Consider the following 20621-nt stretch of genomic DNA (forward strand, 5'->3'; position numbering starts at 1 on the left):
TGGTCACATGTACATAGCTTTTGATCTTTTCTGCTTGTTCTAGACATATACTAATTATTGCAAATAAGGGAAACCATGGGACCTGTGTTTCTTTGGGCCTGGCTTACTTCACTTAATATAATTTTTTTTCCAAGTCTTTCCATTTCCTAACAAATGGGGCAGTGTCATTCTTTCTCATTTGGAGAGGGGAAGGGAAATAAGCAAAAGCTGAAATAAGAATACAAGATGAGGGGCTGGGAAGGTGGCTCAGTGGTAGAGCTCTTGCCTTGCATGCACGAGGCTCTGGGTTCTATTCCTTAGCACCACATAAGCAAAAAGAAAAAAGCTGGAAGTGGTGCTGTGGCTCAAATGGTAGAGTGCTATCCTAGAGCTGAAGGACAGCTCCCAGGCCCAGAGTTCAAGCCCCACGACCAGACCCCCCCCCAAAAAAAAGAAATGTACTCATTACTTTACTAATGTACAGTATTTTACAATTTTATATATATATATATATATGTATATAATATGGTAGAGTGCTAACCTTGAGCAAAAGAGCTCAGAACAGCACCCAGGGTCTGAGTTCAAGCCCCATGACTGGTCAAAAAAAAAAAAAGACTCCTGGGCTTTGGTTTGGCAAGGGCATGTGTGAGGTAGATGAAGAAAAACCCTAGAAAAGCCGATGAACCACCAATGAAATGCTCTGCCTTGCATGTGTCAGTACTGCGAACACTTCCTTGATGTGTATGCCACCTTAATGACTAAGATTGAGTTTCTCACTTGTCTCCAGTGTAACAGCCTACAGCAGGTTTTATATTGATTTAAAATAATAAATAAAGGTGCTATTTCCTGCCAGCAGAGTTTGCAGACTGAATCACACCTGCTGTATAATACTGGATATGACTCATGCCGGTTCCTGCTACGTATGGAAGCTTTATTGTAAGCTAGCTTCCGTCTGTTTATAATCACTCATAGACTTCCTTTTCACAAGGTATAATTTTAAAGGAATTAAATATGAGTTATTCAAAACTTGATATTAAATTAGGCTCAGCTTCCTGTGGAACTGCTAATTGCTCCAAGTCTATTTAACAGTATGATTTCTAGTAGTCACTCATGAAAGCATCATGCAGAAAGGGTTAAGATATATACTAAAACATTACTTTGTACTTAGATTACCGTATAGTTAAGAGTCTTGCTTGACTCAGACAGATACTAGTTATTGCAAATAAGGGAAACCATGGGACCTATGTTTCTTTGGGCCTGGCTTACTTCACTTAATATAATTTTTTCCAAGTCTTTCTATTTCCTAACAAATGGGGCAATGTCATTCTTTCTGATGGAGGCATAGAATTCCATTGTGTATATATACCACATTTTCTTGATCCATTCATCTACTGAGGGGCATCTGGTTGGTTCCATATCTTAGCTATGGTAAATAAGGCTGCAATAAACATAGTTGTGCTGGTAGCTTTATGGTCTTGTTTGTGATCATTTGGGTAAATGCCCAAAAGTGGGATTGCTGGGTCATAGGGGAGCTCTATGTGGAGTATTTTGAGGAACCTCCATACTATTCACTGTAGGTATAATTTGTGGAGGGGACCGAAAAAACAAATTGTTTAAATAGGGATACAGGTGGACCCATGGACCCATTGCAACAATGAGATGTACAAGGCATTACTTTGGTGAGGGGGGAAGGAGGATTGGTTGGGGGGTGGGGGGTGGATAGGAAGGGATGGGAAGGGGAAACAAAGGAGGAGGCTACAATGCTTGATAAGAAATGTACTCATTATCTTGCCCATGTAATTGTAACCCCTATGTACAGTATTTTCACAATAAAAATAAAAATAAAGAGTCTTGCTAATTTGGAGGGGGGAATGGGACAGCAATGGCTCAGGCGAAGTTTTAAAGTCTAGATCTCAGGAGTGAGGAGGGCATCAGTCTTCCTTTGATTATATAAGACTCCATAGCAAGTACATAACAAGTACACTTTAGCATGTGTCAAATTTTATGTAAAATGTTTTTAAGTTGTCTTTAAGTAGTTGTGCAAAGGAGTTTCCATTTGACAAAGCAGTTTATGAAAAGAGTGGACCTTGACCAGTGTCACCCTTTTCAACTTCTTACCCTTTCCTCCCCTGCCTACCCCTTCCCTCTCTCTTCTTAATTTTGTCTGGTAAACACTGGATGCTTGTTTGCATGTTCCCCCTCTTCTTCATTCATTTACTCCTTTCCCCTTGACCCTACCCTACCCCTTTCAAATACTCGCTTCCTATTGTTTTATTTTGCTGAACTTTGATGTTGGCTTTCTAAAGAATTACAGTATTTGAGGTCTCTTTGAATCTATCGTATTTCAATTAATACAATTGTGTACACTTGCATACCACTTGGGAGTTTGTAAGCTAAATCTAGTTTCCATATATAGGAGAAAACATAGATCCTTTGTGTCTCAGGCCCAGAGAGATAAAACATGTAAACATGTTTTAATGCAAGAACATCTAGTAAGACTCAGGTTCCAATCCTACACCAATTTACACATACCTCCACACATTGGCTCTCCTGCTTTACCAAAAAGTTGGGTCACATCTTCTTAACACCTATTCTTCACATCTAACCCCACCTCTCTCTCTCTCTCTCTCTCTCTCTCTCTCTCTCTCTCTCTCTCTCTCTCTCTCTCTCTCTCTCTCTCTCTCTCTCTCTCTCTCTCACACACACACACACACACACACACACACACACACACGCCATGCCTTTAACTTTACTGAAGAAACAAGCAAAACCAACACCATGATTATGTTATAATTGCTAAGTCTACCAAAATGCTTTACCTACTTCCTTCTTTTGCAACAGTGGAGAAAATTGTAACATTTATTGCCTGGGTTTGTCACCCTCAGGCACATCAAGATGCTGTAGTATCCTTCTCCAACTTAAACAGCCACAAACTGACTCCTGGGACCTCAGGCTCCCTCCAGCTAAAATTTTCTTTCTGAGAACCGGTCTATCTTACATTGTCTCATCTCCCAGCTTCTCTTCAGCCCCGTTGACTGTTTTAACATAAGCCAGTGTCGTCACTAACAATGTCCTTGTGTTGTTACATCAAGTAGTCACTTCTTTGTGCTCTAGTTTCTCGATTCCTTGCCATTTACCCAATGGGCTTGAGTATCTATTGCAGCTCCCTCTTTCGTGGGTTTCCAGTCACCTCAACTGATGTCTGCATTAGCATCTTTCTCCAGCACCTTTATTGATTAGTGCTAAAGATTGTACAGCCTAGACTCTTCCTCCAATTCTACCTCTGACCTCTCCCTTTTGCTCCAGACTCAGACAGATGCCTTCTTGACATTCTCATTTGAATATATAGTAGTGCATTTACCTCAAATTTGACGTGTCTAAAACATTCCTGCTCTCTTCATTCTTACCCATCTTTCCTTCTCAGTGAGTGACCACCTTCTAAATAAACTTTGTCACTAAAACAAAGAAGAAAAACCTAGAAAGAATACTTAACTTCTCTCTTTCCATTTACGTCCAAATTCTGAAGCTAACACTCTAAAGCTACCAGTACAACTATGTTTATTGCAGCATTATTTACCATAGCTAAGATATGGAACCAACCTAGATGCCCCTCAGTAGATAACTGGATCAAGAAAATGTGGTATATATAAGCAATGGAATTCTATGCTTCCATCAGAAAGAATAACAACATTCCATTTGTAAGGAAATGGAAAGACTTGGAAAAAATCATATTAAGTGAAGTAAGCCAGACCCAAAGACACATAGGTCCCATGGTTTCCCTCATTTTTAATAATTAGTATATGTCTAGGATAATCCTACCAGATGAGCAGAATAGCTCAATAGCAATGTAATATGACTATATAAGGTGATGCTAAGCAAAATGAACTGCAAGACATGGACACAAAAAAGTTTTTCTTTGTTGTTGTTTTATGTACTATGTGATTTCTTTTTTCTTTTGTTTTTTTCCCTATGATTAACCCATGTTGTCACTATATTTGATTTTGGTATCCTGTGTCTTGCATGCAGATTTTTCTGAATTAGGGAAGGGACGGGGAAGAACAAAATGGTGAGACAAAGGACAAAGGGGGAACCAATGCAACAGTGATACTCACAAGACAATATGTTGGAAATGATCTGTGCAACTTGTGGAGGGAGGAAGTAGGAGAGAATGAGGGAGGGATAACAAGTTCAACAAGAAAGGTGCTCACTACTTTACTATAACCCCTCTGTACATCACCTTGACAATAAAATTGTGTGTGTGTGTGTGTGTGTGTGTGTGTGTGTGTGTGTGTGTGTGTGTGTGTGTGTGTGTGTGTGTGTAACATTACCACTGCCTTCCTAATTCAATAGTCACCATGTTTAGTTCTGGTTACTGCTGTGGCCTTCTAATTCATCCCTTGTTTCCACTTCTAATCCTCACAAATCAGCTTCCAAATAACAGCTGGACACTTTTAATTATAAATCAGCCCATATCACTCCCATTTACAGCAAGGCCCCCTGCCTCTGACCAGAAGAGAAACTTCATCAACTGAAGTTCAAATTCACAGCTTCAGAGAAGCATCTTATACTTAAGCCATGCCCTAACCCTTCACTTTAGTTTTCTTCTTTTAATAGTGTCTCCTGCTTTTCCCCAGGCTGTTCTTGGATTGTGATACTCTTAACTCCACCTCCCTCGTAGCTGGGATTACAGGTGCATGCTACCATACTCAGGCTGTTTTTCACATAGGTCCTGCTTATGTTAATGTTTTTGCAGAGGCTAGCCTTGAACTTTCATCCTTTTGTCTCCACTGGCCAACTTGGGATTCTAGATGTGCACAGCCTAGCCCAGGTTACTGAGCATGTCTTATCTATAGGTCTATACCCTTACTGTTTTCTCTGCTTGGCATGATGAGTTTCTAATTGTAGAACTTCCTTCACCTTGGTGTCTAAGTATTAAATGTCACCTAAGAGAGGACATAGCTCATACATACCTATACAAACAACTGTAATTTTTATTATTTTAAAAAACTCCTTAGTATACTGTTTGTATATCGAAAATTTGTTTACATTATTTAAGTTTATTTTGTATGAGATCACTGACATAAATTCTGTCATAAAGTCTAAGAGAAACACATTTATACTATCTCAGTGAAAGATTTTTAATCATTAAATACATCCACATTGACTTAGTCTCAGAACTCTTTCCAGTACTCCCAATGAGACTTTTGTCTTAATTTTGTGCTTTCCATATCCTACATGTCTTCTTGTATCTACCGCAAACCTAAATAGCATTTTTCTCCTATTTCCGGGAGTTTCTAACATATAGACAACTATTCCACTTCATCACACAACGAATTGTCTTGTAATCACTCATCTTACAAGTTATAATTGCACTACTCTTACAGTCACAGAACCATTTTTGTTTGTGTTTCATTCGACTGCTTTTCAAGACTTCATTTCCAGTGCCCTTTATCTGAAAGTGGATACTAAAGATGTCAGACAGATGACACTAGTCCCCAAAATGAAAGTAGTTTCAATAATAGAAGCATTCTAATCAGCAATGGCCAACTCTACCAGGCCATTTTCTTTTTCTTTTTGATGATATTCATCTCTATATTTATCTTCTGCAAACAAAGCACAGATAATGAAAGCAGCTATCATATCAAAGATAACTAGCAAAAATGCATTCTGAAAAATTTAAACAGAAAACACAAGAAGATTAATATATTATATAAAATATAGTATATATAATATAAAAGATAGTATGTATAATATAAAAATAGAATAAATAAGCATATAGATAGTGGAAAACCATCTAGATTCTCTTCCTCTCCTGCTTCTGCTCACCAGAAATACCTGGGCAATAAGTCTAACCCTGATATTTTATTTAATTTTCATCTTTATTATAAAGGTCATACACAGAGGGGTTACAGTTACACACGTCAGGTAGCGTATATTTCTTTTTGGACAATGTCACCCCTTTTCTTGCTCTCTTCCAGTTTTTGCCTCTGCCACCACTCACAAGCTGTGTATTTCATTTTCAACATTGTGTCTACTGAGTACCATGGCTGCATCTGTTCCTTCTTTGTCCCTCCATTCCAGTGCCTCCTCCCTTTCTCCTCCAAAGACAGATAAATGAGCAAACAAGATAAAAATAAAAGAAAACAAAACCATCAACAAAGAACAAAACCTCTTGTTTCTATTTCCTGGAGTTCATTTCAATAAATATTTTAGATGAGCAGAGACATGTAAGTATCAATCCTTTGTATTTCTCTCCTAAGAGTAGTCCTGATTTTCTTTTAGTACTTAAGGTGAACTATGATTTAAATGTAGTGTTCTTAACAGATGAAAACTTCTATCATTGTAATCTGTCTGGGTCTGGCTGGACCGCACCTGTAATCAGGTGACTTGGTAAGGGAGGGGGCATACATTCTTGTTACAATCTACTGACAAGGGATCTGTACCACTCCCTAAAATTGCAGGGCACCATGGACACAGACAGCACTCCTCTGTGGTCCTCCACATGGCAGGGGGCACATTAACTTATAATTGGTACTAATACTAAACTTCGATGCCATCCAAATATCTGTTCATCCCACAAAAGGGAAAAAGATTATACCCAGCCTTCTGTGTAGCTTCAGAATTACTACAGTGGCCAAAAAAAGAATCCCAACTCAAAAGAGCCTAGAGGAAACACAAGATAAGTAGCAAAAATAGAAGATGATCCTCACAAGTAAGTCAGGGAAATGCACAGGGTGTGATGGGAGATAAGAAATGGAACATTTAATCCAACTTGGGACTCCAGAAAATAATTACTGGAAAAATGTGGCACGTTGGCTAAGCCATAGGATGGGCAGGAATTTACAAATTAAGACAAATGAGTCAATATTTCTAGAGAAGGAAATACCATGGGTAAAGTCAGCATGGTAAGAAATATTAGGATGTTTGCCAAGAGATACAGTCAACTCAACATCATTTAAACAGGCAAAATTAGGGAGAGTATAAAGAAAAATCAGGCTAGATTTAAGACTGGTGGAGAAAATCCAAATGGCAAGCAATTGCAGTCCAGGTGAGAGGTATCAAATGGCTAAACTAGGGCTGGGCTGACAGGTGGAGAGGAGGGGATAGATGTAGGAAATATGCATCACTCCTTCTTTGCTCAGGTGTTTGCTGAACTTTGGGTAGTATGTTAGCCTGAGTTTATAAACGAAGTAGCTTCTCAATCTGGCAGATCACACACACACACAGCAGGCAGATCTGAGGACTAGCTCAGACTACATTGACAGATGTGGTAAGCAAGGAAGTGATAGTATGGGTCAGCTTCCACACTTCTGGATGCACTGCTGGATAGATAGGTCTCACTCCCTGAAATCAGCTTGACTGGAGCCGGACACCAGTGGCTCACATCTGTAATCCTAGCTACTCAGAAGCTGAGATCGGAGGATCATTGTTTGAAGCCAGCTCAGGCAGATAAATCTGAAAAAATCTCCAATTAACCATCAAAAACCTGGACGTGGAGGCATAGCTCAAGTGGTAGAGCATCATCTAGGAGTGAATACAGTGAGCAAGAGTATAAGATTCTGAATTCAAGCCCTAGTGCCCACCAATTAAAAAAAAATTCTAACTGGGGAAAGAAAATAAGGTAGTAGGATTATAAAATGATAGGATTATACACTTTAGACTTGAAAGACTTACATAACAAAGAATAATTTTTTTCAGCACTGAATTGTGCCAAAGCATGAAGAAATATGTAAATAGTGCATAATCTGATGTGCAATTTTAGATATCCACTTGACTGGATTAACGATGTTGCCAAAGTAGCTGGTAAAATACCATTTCTGAGTGTGTCTGTGTAGTTATTTCCAGAAGAGACCAACATTTGAATCAGTAGACTATACAGATTGTCTTCATCAACATCCACTCAGTTGAGGATGAACCAGACCAAGGCAGAAGGGCTCATCCTCTCCTTTTAGGGTTCCATGTTCTCCTGACTATGTAGGTTGGCTCAAACTGTGAGAAGACTAGGCAAAGTCTGTGAATGTAGTAACATTTTTTATCTACTGTGAATTTTTTTTCTCATGATTGATTTTCTTATTGTAGTCCCAGATCTTTTTGAAGATGGTATTGAGATCTTTTAAACCTGGGAATGTAATAGATTATTGACCTTCCTGAGTCTAATTTTCCGTTTTAACCAACTTCCTTCAAGAAAAGAGAAATAATTTCAAAGGGAAAGGAAACACACAATCAGTTGGTACAAACAGCCCAGAGAATGCTTTCTAATTTGTAAAAAGATCAAATAACATTTTATATTAGGATGATAAAGAGATTAATTTCATAAGTAGCTATGCTCTAATATTATATGAATTGATACAACCATACAAAAAATAGAAAATGCCAAAAGGTTTCCTAAAATCATTTTAAATTCAAGATTATTTTTAAACTATCCATATTTATAGGGTACAATGTGATCATTTGATACAAGTATATAATGTGTAATGATTAATTCAGGATAATTAACATTTTTGCTTCCTTACACATTTATGATGTCTTCATATTGAGAACCTTTTAACTACTCTTCTCTAATTATTTTGTTGTAAGGTAAATCAGATACAAATCCAGTCATGAGAAAACAGAGAAGCCACATTTTGAAAGATTGAATTAGGAGTCTTTATTAGGAAGCCAGTGAGTGAATGGTGGACTCCTATCTCAAAGACCAGTAGCCCAGAACAGAGCTTACACCAAGCTCTTAAAGATAAAAACCACATGTTGTGGTGGAGATGAAGCCCAAATATAAACAGAGGCACCCACCAGGAGCCGGATTTCTCTGGGGCTAAGCAACATGATACATTTACATATCCTCTGTGAATCTAAATAACATGGCATTCAAGGATGGCTTGTCTCACCTCTAGCCTTGGAAGCTGAGTGAACAGCCCCTATCACCAGGTTAGGCACCAGGATAGCTGTGAAAACAAAACTTACTTAGACCTAGTCTGTCTCTTACATCAATTTATAACAAATGTAATATGTTGCAAGCCATCGTAATCGTATAGTACTGCAGAATACCAGTCCTTACAGCTCCTGTTAAGAACCTTGCTCCGGACCTCCTCATCCTTCCCTGTTTTTCTGGCCCTAGTGACTACTAGTCCACACTTTATTCAAGTCAACTGTTTTAGATTCTCTTTATGACCTCATATGTAGGAATTAATACTACCACACACAAAAATTTAAAATACCATGAGCTTAGCATTTCAATCATCATTAACCACAATAACAAAACCAGCCTCCATAAACAAAATCATCAGCTCATGTCTTTTGCCAAATTAAGGCAAAAAGAAAAGCAAGGCTGGGTGCCAGTGGTTCACGCCTGTAATCCTAGCTACTCAGGAGACTGAGATCTGAAGATTGTGCTTCAAAGCCAGGCTGGGCAGGAAAGTCTGTGAGACTCTTATCTCCAATTAACCACTAGAAAACAGGAAGTGGTGCTGTGGCTCAAGTGGTAGAGCATTTGCCTTGAGCTGAAGAGCTGAGAAATAGTGCCCAGGCCCAGGGTTCCAGCCCCATGACAGAAAGCAAGCAAGCAAGCAAGCAAGAAAGAAAGGCAAGTACTGAGTTTAAAAGTTTGATTTTTTTCTAGCCAAAGATAAGATTATTAATCTAATTACCTCCAAGGTAAAAAACCTACTGTTCGAAATCAGCATTTTGAGATGCAACCAATCATTCTGAACTCTTATCCTAATAACATTTGCCATGTTTTAAATGTTGACAGATTTTTGAAGGTTTACTTATAACTTGTAATGATCTGCTTTTTTAATCAAGCAAAATTAATATGTTCATAATAACATTCCAAAATATTAAATGCCTGAAGGCATTTATTGATTCATCCCTTGTGTATCTAATGTGTGCCATCAGTTTTCAGCCATTCATTTATGCGTGCATTGATTTAACTTTATGGAGCAGAGGCTGCATCTCCAACATGTAAAGGTGCCAATGAAAGGAAACTAGAACATACATTTTCTTCCCTTCCCTCCTACAATCTGATTGGAAAGCTAACTCTTAACACAGTGATTGCCACATACAGCAACTGACTAAGAACTCTTCCTCCATTGACTCCTGAACTCCAGCAATAGACCAAGAGTTTAGATTGCTGCTATCTCATTGTACAGATAGAAGAAATAAAGGAATTATAAAGGGAATAAGAAATCTGTCTAAGGTTACACAGCTGTTAAGCATCACCCCAAAAACAAAGAAAGAGGGAATTTTTCAATGCAAAATATTAGGTGTATTTGTAAGGAAATTCTGGAAAATACAAATAGGAGAGGGAGATCATTGGCTGAGATGATTGTTAGGGGTCAGTTTTAAATAGCATCTAAAAATAACCAAATGAACCCCAGCATCTGTTAGCAGATGTTAGATTATTACTAAGCAAGGAGTGGGGATCTGGACTGGAAGAGGGTTCTCAGGGTGCCTGGCTTTTGTAAAATCTGGGAAAGAGATAACCAATGTCTTAATCTCTCCCCTGCTCATATTTTATGTTTATCGTGAACAGCAGACTTTATTTGATGTTTTATAAACGCTCCATTGTTGTGCTTGTAAAAACAGGTTTACTTATGTCAATACTTGTTCTCATGATTGTCATTGTTTGACTTCCCATCTATTGTTCCAGGAACATTTTCTATTGTAAACGTCTAAATGTCAGGGGGAGAAAAAAAACTCAGTAGTTTGAGATGGACTCATTTCACTTTCTGTTTACCAGCAAATCATTACCATATTGCCACCTAGTGGTCATTCACAGAAGTAGCCTCTACAGGGGACAGAACTTGGATCTCAAGGTTTAAGATTATTTAAAATATCTGGTTATGTCATAATTACTTAGAACACACAGCTCCTTTTGCCAAAGGAAAGACATTCTGAGTGATTGTAAGGTTTAAGCATGTTCACAAAATCATTTATTCATCCCACTTATTCATCCACACTTGCCATTTGTGTTAACCATTTTCAGTTAGTTTCACGGAGTCTCTCAAATCACCTCACTGTGTTCCTTCTATTCCTACCATTCCCACAGCCTAGAGAAAACACCTGACCCCAGCCTTCCTCTCCAGCTATGTTGTCTCAACCTGTATTCAGTTCCTGAAACGGGACTTCACTGGGGTCAGCCTCTTCCTTAGCCTGCTGCTGGTTTCCTGATGCTGGGACTCCACAAAGAAGCGATACCAGGCTCTGAGCCACCTCTGGGCTACATTTCCTGTGCGTCTCCCTGCACCTCTCTGAACTTGAGATCTTGAGCTGCAGTGAACTCTCTCTGAGGAGTTCTGTTAGTGACTCCTACCAGTGACTCGTCATGTCCTGGCTACCCAGGACCAGGGAGGTAATTTCTTTCCTGCTTATTGCCCTTCCGCAGATACTTTTATGAATGCATAAGGAACCAACACTGAAGCTACCTGTTCATAGTTGGAAAAAAAGAAGCTTACTAGTACCTCTCCTTCTGGCTCCTCTCTGCTTGACTGGGGATTTGTATCTAAAGGTCCTGGGTTTTGGCACCATATGTTGAGAAAATGGAGGCAAATGGAAAAGGAATAGTCTGGCTCCATCGTCACCAGGAAGGACTGTTTTTTGAGGAACAGCGAGGGACACAGACCTTTCCCCGGGTTTGGAGGTTGTGCAAGGGAGAGAATTTGGGATCAGGCTTGTATGAGCAAGGAGGCAGGCATTAATGAAGAAGCCATTAGGTCTAGGGCTTTGGGGCCTTTCAATTGGGCTCACAATAGAATGTTTACAGCTTGGCTTAGCGACTACCCTACTCATCAAGCAAGTTCCCACATACCTGAGATTTTGCCTGGAGTGGGCATGCACCTGGGACATAGGGCGGGGAGTCAACTACTGTAGTCAAGAAGGCCTCGCCGTATGACCTGAAGCTTTTTATGCCCCGGATATTATGTAAGGATTAGCCAGGTATTAAATTCCATTCTGGAAATAAAATCCTATTCCTATTAATTAATTTTTTTAACTGGGGAAGGGAGATGACAAGCAAATACTTTACTAATATAAAAACTTGGAAGTGAAAAGTATCATAAATAAAACAATATATACAATAGACACAAATATGTGCACACACGTGGCTAGGCACTTCTTCAGTGAGTTCAGAGAACATCAAAGAGGCCAGCTTATCTGCAGCCCAGGAAAGCCAGAGGGAGATGCACAAATCAAAGATACTTGGAGAATAGATGCTCAAGTGCCTCCTATCAAGTTAGAATTCTACCCTTAATATAGACGATAATCAGCATAGTTATTTCATGATTCCCCTATGCTATTGAGCATACCAAAAATTCACTCTTGTGCTGGGCACCAGTGGCTCACACCTGTAATCCTACTCAGGAGGCTGAGATCTGAGGATCTTGGATCAAAGCTAGTCCAAGCAGATAAGTCCCTGAGGTTCTTATCTCTGTCATTACCAAAAATAATGCCAGACGTAGAGCTGTGGCTCAAGTGGTAGAACAGTGCCTCGGCTCTGAATTCAAGTCCCTGGACCACACACACACACACACACACACACACACACACACACACACACACACACACACACACACACACACACACACACACACACACACACACACACACACACACACACACACACACACACACACACATCATTCCTCTTTATTTTTGTTGTACCACAGCCTGTTCAGCCGTTCAGGCTGATGGGCCTGTGGATAGTGTCTAGTTCTTGGCGATTGATTATAAGTAACAGCTTTTGGCTGTTACAAGCATTCGTGTACAAATATTTGTGTGGACACGCTCTCATTTACCTTGGATGGCTGCACAGGAATGAAATAGCGGGTATGTTGCTCTATTTAGAATCTGAAAAACTGGTTTACACAGTGACAGGACCACATTAAATTTTTACTGTTAACGTGTGGGAGTTTCCGTTGCTCCACATTCTCTCCTAACCTTTGGTATGCTCATTCTTTTTAATTTTAGCCAGTTTAATAGGGATATGGATGTGATTTTGTAGTTTTCCTTTGCATGTCCTTATTAACTGGTGCTGTTCAGTGTGTGGCATGTGTTTATTTCTCATCTATATATCTACTTTGGGATAATTTCCATTGAGGTTTTTCCTCATATCCCTTTGAAGAAAAGAAAGTTATTTCCCTCATTTACAGTAATTAGTATACTTCTAGGATAATTTTATCAGATGTGCAGAAAAGCTCAAAAGCTATGTGCATATGACCATATAAGATGACGCTAAATGAAAGGAATCCCAAGATATGAACACAAGAAGTCTTTCTTCGTTGTTGTTTTAAATGTACTATGTGATTTTTTTGTTTCCTTTGTATGTTCTTCCCCCTGTGGTTATATCTGCTGTTGTCACTGTACTTGATTTTGGTACCCTGCATCTTGTATATACGTTTGTCTAATTTGGGGAGGGGAAGGGGAATAACAAAATGCTGAAACAAGGACACAGGATGACCCATTGCAATAACTTGGGGGGAAGGGGGGAGTGAGGGAGGTGAGGAAGGAAGGGATAGTGGAAGAACAACAAGAAATGTACTCATTGTCTTACTCATGTAACTGTAACCCCTCTGTACAGCATCTTCACAATAAAATAAAATTTAAAAAAGAAAGTCGTTCTGTTTGAGAGAACTCTGTGCATTCTAGATGTAAGTTATCAGACTCATGTCCTGATACTTGTTTCCATATTTCCCATTTTTTCTTTATTACTTTTTCTCATTTACTTTCTTCTTTTGGATTGGTTTGTGACATTTTGGTACTGCACCTCAGTTTGTAAATACATGGTGTGTGTGTGTGTGTGTGTGTGTGTGTGTGTGTGTGTGTGTGTGTGTGTGTGTGTGTGTGTGTGTGTCTAATCACATGTTTGTGAATGCCTAGACTTAAATGCTGGTACATATGTGGTTTCTTTTTCTCTTTGCATTTCAGTTTGGGAGTTTCTTTAAATCTAAGTCAAGTTCACTGATTATTTCCTAGTCACTTAATGTGTACAAATGCTTCTGTCTTCCCTCCTGGAGCTTTGGTTTATTTACCTATTTTTTGTCATATGTTTTATTTCTCTATGTTATAATCCCACAATGTTTTGTTAATTTTGCTTTAAGCTGTTGATTGTAGTTTAAAGGAAAAAAATCTCCACACTTACCTCCAGAGTTCTTATTGATGTTCACATGTTATTGATGTTCACTTTGTGTAGAGGCATATTTCCCTTGGATATCACAGATCTTCTGCTTAACACACTTCCTTTAACATTTCTTATAGTGAAGGTGTTTAATGCTGATGTAGAACATATGTCTGTTTTACAAGATATCTTTTTCTGGGTAAAGAATTCAAGGTTGAAAGTTTTGGTTTTCGATTTTAGTACTTTCAAGAATTTGCTCCAGTTTCTTCTTGTTTGTATTGTTAACATCAAGAATGCTACGGTCATTCTTGTCTTTGTTTTGTATGTAATCATCTTTTACTCTGACTGTCTCTTAAATTTTCCCTTGTTCACTGATTCTAAGCAATTTAACTATGATGCATTAAGGCATATTTTATTTATCTTTCATGTATTTAGGGTCTTTTAAGATTCTCAGAGTTCATCAGATTCGGAAACGTTTCAGTGACATCCTTTAAATACCTTTTTGATCATTTTCCTCTACTTTGGGCACTCCAAATTCTCCTGTGTTAGGGTAGTTGAAGTTACCCACCACCCACTGATTTCAAGATTTTTATCTTTCGAACAGTTTCATTCTGGGTTGTGTGGATTACCATTTAATTGAGCTCATTCATTTATCTGTAATGTCTAAACTTCTATGACTCCTTTCTTGTCTTTTTATCCCATACATTCTAGTTCTCGCTTCCAAAAATTAGACTCAGGTATTTACAATTTGTTTATTTATTAATTTATCCAGTGCCTGTACTGGGGCTTGAACTCAGTACCTATGCACTATCTTTTTTGCTTTTTCTACTCAACGTTGGTGCTCTACCACTTGAGCCACGTCTCTACTTCCTAGATTTTTGCTGGCTAATTGGAGATAAAAGTCTCTCAAATTATGTCTGCTTGCATTGGCTTTGAATGATGATCCTCATATCTCACTCTCCTGAGAAGTTAGGATTATAAGTGTGAACCACCAGCACCCAACTCAGGTCTTTTATATATTCTACATCTGTAACCAACTTTTCAACTTTTCCTCTAATGCTTAGATATATGGATTGTACGTACTTTGTTCCGATGCCAGTATTGACAAACCATATTAATAATTTTCAATGTCCTTCATTACTAATATTTTTTATTTCTGGGCTAATTTCAAATGTTTGGGTTTTTACCTCTAATGGCTTATATTTCCTGTGCCTTTCCATGTGTTGCAATTTTGATTAGATGCCAAAAATTTTTAAATTTACCTTTGAGGGCAGTGCATATTTTTTTAGTTTCTATGAATTTTTTTATTTCTTAAACTCTGTTGTAGGAGATGGATAATGGAAACCATATGATCCTTTTGAGTCTCACTGTTATGCTTTGTTAGGTGGAACAAAACAATGATTAGGTCTAATTTTGGTCCTAATTTCAGTGAGGCAAAATTGAGTACTTTATAAAAGTGCCTCATGAATTATGCATCTGGTGGAAATACATTCAATTGTGGCTCTGTCTGAGCACTAAGGATTTTCCTCTAATCCTGTGAGAGTCTCCCCACCACCCCATCCTTGGGTAGTTGCCTGTGCTGTTCAAGTCTCAGCTGAATATTCAAACAATACTTTCATTATAGTATTTATTACATTATATTCCAATGTCTTTCATATTTCATCACATCACCAGTGCCTGGAAAAGCACCTAACATGTGATAGAAATTCAGGAAATGCTTCATGGAAGTTCAGTGAGCTTTTCCTGATTCGTTATAGGGAGATACTCATGGACTGACTCCCCTCTGATCCACCTAAGCCTCAAGTGCCATCCCCTCATTGGCATTTCAGGCTTCTATGAAAGTGTCAGATCCTGATGCGATTTACCCCTCCCACTTGTTTGCCACATGGTTGTTAGGGAAAGTGATAATACATAGCAACCATAAGGCAGATAGATAGCTGGTGGTATCCATGAAGTAGAACCATATGGTGTCTCGTAGGGTTTCACCTTAGTCTATCTATACTGAATTCTGAAAATATCACAGTCCAGGAGTCAGAAAACCCGGCTTACAGTCTGTTCTGCCACCTGCTGGCTGTGTAAGCTTTCTGTTAACTCACCTCCTGAAACTATTTTTTTCTCATTTATAAAATGGCAGTGTTAATACAGGCTTACAATTTCTTATCTGAAATTCCAATATTCTAAAAGGAAAACCAAATGCTCTTTCATAACCCGTTTGACATCAAATCTGACCTGTGTGGAATGAACTAACATGAAGTCTTTAAAAACTTTTATTGATCCCATTATGGTTGCTCAGACTCCTGAGTTTATCATATAAAAGATTAAGTAAACTCATAAAATAAACTTACCTTTGTAAAATCTGAGAGATTGTGAATTCCCAAAGTTGACCGCACAGCACACAACTTAATGTAGCATGCTCTTAGGTCAAGCATTTCCTATGGACCTTTTCCTGAACTCATGAGGTTGTAGTGTGAGGAATCACAAATGAAAGAAACTATTATGGTGCTTAGGCTCATTAAATCTGAAGGGAATATAAGTAATTCATGTTTTAATTATGGATCCTTTTATCCTGAAATAAGGACATTTCCTTAAGTCTTCTGGAAGAGCACAATCTGTAACCTACTTTTCACAGCAACATGCTTATGTGTTACCATTTCCTCTTGCACATTATCTTATCATTGCTGCTTCTTCTCCTGATAGCCCATTCTTTCAGTGCCTTTGAGAATGTGATGAGAACATTCGGATTTTCTCCCAAGAAAATCGCTTGTTGGCTCCTGTAGAAACACTGTTACATGCACTCTAGGGAAGTCACGTAGTCCCCAAGCCCCCCAGGGGATCCTTCTTTGGGAGCTCATCTTTATGGGATTAAACAATGTCATGTGTCTCAGAAAGTTATCATTTCATAAGGTATTACTGATGATTAATACATTAAAATTATTTTGTATTTTTAAAACGATGGCCAGGGGTCAGTGGCTCTCACCTGTAATCCCAGCTACTCAGGAGGCTGATAGCTGAGGATCACAGTTTGAAGACAGGCTGGACAAAAAAGTTCATGAGAGTTTTAGCTCCAATTAACCACCAAAAAAGCCTGAATTAGAGTTGTGGCTCAAGTGGTAGAGTGCCATCTTTGAACAAAAAGAGCTCAGGGACAGCACTAAGGCCCTGAAAAAAAATCACTATTTTTTTTTCTTTTAACATCCAGTGTGTTTACTTGCAGATTTATAGGCACATTCTAGTTGCACAAATGAGGGAAACCATGCAGTCTACATTTCTTTGGGTCTAGCTTACTTTTCTTAATATAATTTTTCTTTCAATTTCATTATGAATGGTACAAAATCATTCTTTCTGGTAGACGAGTCAAATTTCATTGGGTATATATACCATAGTTTCTTGATTTAGTCATCCACTCAGGGGTATCTGGGTTAATTCCATATCTTGACCATGGTAAACAATGCTGCACTGAGCATAGCCATAGTAGTAGACTTAGTGTGGCCAGTTTGTAGTATATTGGATAAATGCCCAGGAGTGGGATTGCTGGGTCATAGGGGAGCTCTATATGGAGTCTTTTGAGGAATCTCCATACTTCTTTCCAGAGTGGTTGAATAAATTTACATCCCACGAACAGCGTTATAGTGCAAAAATGTTAAATGTTTCTATAATATTGAAAGCTATCAAAATGAATAAAAATTGACATCAGTTACTCTCCTGAATGGCAAGTGAATGGATAAAAAAATATAGCCATTACCAGTTCTATTTATTTTTTCTGTCATAGGGTTTGAACTCTGGGCCTGGGTGCTGTCCCTCAGCTCTTCAGCTCCAGACAAGTGCTGTACCACTTGAACCACAGCACCACTTCCAGTTTTCTGGTGGTTAATTGGAAATAAGAGTCTCATGGACTTTTCTGTCCAGGCTGGCTTTGAACTGAGATCCTCAAATCTCAGTCTCCTGAGTAGCTAGGATTACAGGCCTGAGCCACCAGCGTCCAGCATCCAGTTCTATTTTATATCATTCTGTTCTTATAACTAACAAATCCATACTGCATATACAGCTTATGAAGTATTTACAAATATAAGTCCTCACAAGCCTCTTCTCAAGCTAGAAAAAACATATTATCTTTCCTGTACAGATTAAAAAATGCAGTTTTAGACAGGTCCAATGACTCTTATCTAAGGTCACCTAACTTGGTCTCCAAATGTCTAATTTAGTGACTTTGCCAACATATTTCACTGGTTCTGGAGAAAATTACTCTGCACATTCCTCCTACATTCCAAGTTTTTAGTCACTATGTTGACCTTGGGCTTTTTATATATGTATTTTATATATAAGCTCATTTTATATTGTTCTCACACTATAAGATGATAGCTGCAACTTCTACTTTCATCTTGCACATTTCCTATTGATTTTCTATCTTCATCATTTTGGGTGACATGACACATTTGCGTGATTCAATACTTATTACTGAGAAAGCCTCGAAGACTAAATGCAGTCTTTTTTTTTTTTTTTTTTTTTTTGCCAGTCCTGGGCTTGAACTCTATGTCTGGGCGCTGTCCCTCGGCTCTTCAGCACAAGGCAAGCACTCTACCACTTGAGCCACAGCACCACTTCTGGCTTTTTCTGCTTATGTGGTGCTGAGGAATTGAACCCAGGGCCTCATGCATGCAAGGAAAGCACTCTACCACTGAGCCACCTTCCCAGCCCCCTAAATGCAGTCTTATAAGTACAAGAATATCATATTATTCTCAAGGCTGAAAGCAGAATATACCAGAGACCCTGTGGTCACTCCATGTACTGGAATTCAAATAAGTCATACTATAATGGAAACATTAACTTAATAAAGAGATAATAACCAATGACGTTTAATGTGCTCATATTTTTTTAAAGCCCTGGTTATTATTAGAAGTAGCTGGAGGATGTTTTTAAAAAAATTACAAATAACTGTACTTGTAGAAAGTTCAAAAGAAGTCAAAGGCCCCTTCAAGGTTTCATTCATATAACACTTGGCTCATTTCAGCTGTGATATGTTTCTAAGTCCCCACGAACCCCATTGAGGGAGTTTTCCCCCTAGAGATGTGATGATTTTCCCCGAGCCAGGTATTTCTCTGAAAAGAACATTGACTTGTCATTTTGCTAATTATAGAATTCAAATTCATTATCCTTTCTGGTTCCTTGTTGTGGCTAAATCCCACCTGATCCCCTAAAGTCACGAGTTGGGACTCTCTTGGCAATAACAGAAGTTACATAAGCTCAAGTATGACTAATACCTAAACAACACTTTCAGATGGCATCTAAGGGAAAATTATCTATATTCAGGAAAAGCAGTCAAGTGATTCCACTGACTGGGAACTTATTAACAACAATAAAGAATACCTCCAAATTCCTCTAGGGGTCTTAGACTTACTTTTAAACTACTTGGGTTAATGCCAGTGTTGCTTTCCAAGTAGAGAAGAAATCCAACTGCAAGACTATCTGCCTTTGATTTTGTAGGTAATGTTAAAACCTATAATCTTTTTGCTTTTAAGTGAGGAATCATAACCCAACATAGGTATATATTTGAAAGGGTTTTAAGACTGCCTTGTTCAAGGACACCTGACGTAGAGACTCCTTTACTTCAGCAACTCTTATGGGCTTTATTTTCAGTTCCAAATGTTGCTTTTATTGAACAGTGGATAACTGTAGAACAATCAGGGCTTTCAGAAAAAAGAAACATAAAACGAATGTATGTTGTTCTTTTATTTGTTCGTTCATCATCGTAACCAAGACCATTACAAACTTTCCAGCTAATACTGTTTTATGCACTTTATGTCTTCCTACTTACCAAAGCCCAATGCCAAAGAAGAATGTGGGAATTCTGACTATTGACAGCACATTAAACATACATGTTTATTGTTTCTCATTTGTGATACTCCAAAATGAAAATAGATGCATGAAAAAGCACAAATCTATCAGAATATGACATCAGGTAACAGCAGATGAGAGATGCCAACAAGACTTTGGACTTAGGAAAGCAGATAGATGACTAATAATAGATTTAGCAAGTTAGGTAACACAGAACTGTAAGATGCTGGAGAGAAAACTGCTTAGCCCCGCTGAACCTCAGAAAGAGGCAAACCTTAGAGATCAGAGGTATAGCTAAAAGCAGGACTTACAAGCAGGGCTGCAAACTGGAGGATGGGTTGAAAGTGGACGAAATGGTCTCGTCTGTTAGACTCACAGATTTCCCCCAGGAACCTGGCCTTTCTGCCACCATGGGAGAGATTTACCAGTGAAAATGAGATGGTATTATTGGTGAAAGGCAGTATAAAAATAAAAGAAAGTGAAAGGTCAGGCCCTCATATCCCCTTCCCGCCCAGATTGCTTGCAGTGAGATATTTACTGTCAGTAGGAATCTGTTCAGTGCAGAGGTATTTGTCAGCTGTGACTTTTCTTCACCGCCTTACTCCATTCTCCTATTTTTGCTAACTGAGGTTTAGCTGTGAAAGTTTGGGAAGTGGAGAGGAGAGAGGAAGAAGGATGCGCTCTGGGTTTGATGCGCACTTCGAGC

Source organism: Dipodomys merriami, unplaced genomic scaffold, assembly GCF_024711535.1.
Source record: "Dipodomys merriami isolate MVZ:Mamm:240054 unplaced genomic scaffold, mDipMer1.0.p SCAF_8, whole genome shotgun sequence".
In the NCBI taxonomy this organism is placed as follows: Eukaryota; Metazoa; Chordata; class Mammalia; order Rodentia; family Heteromyidae; genus Dipodomys; species Dipodomys merriami.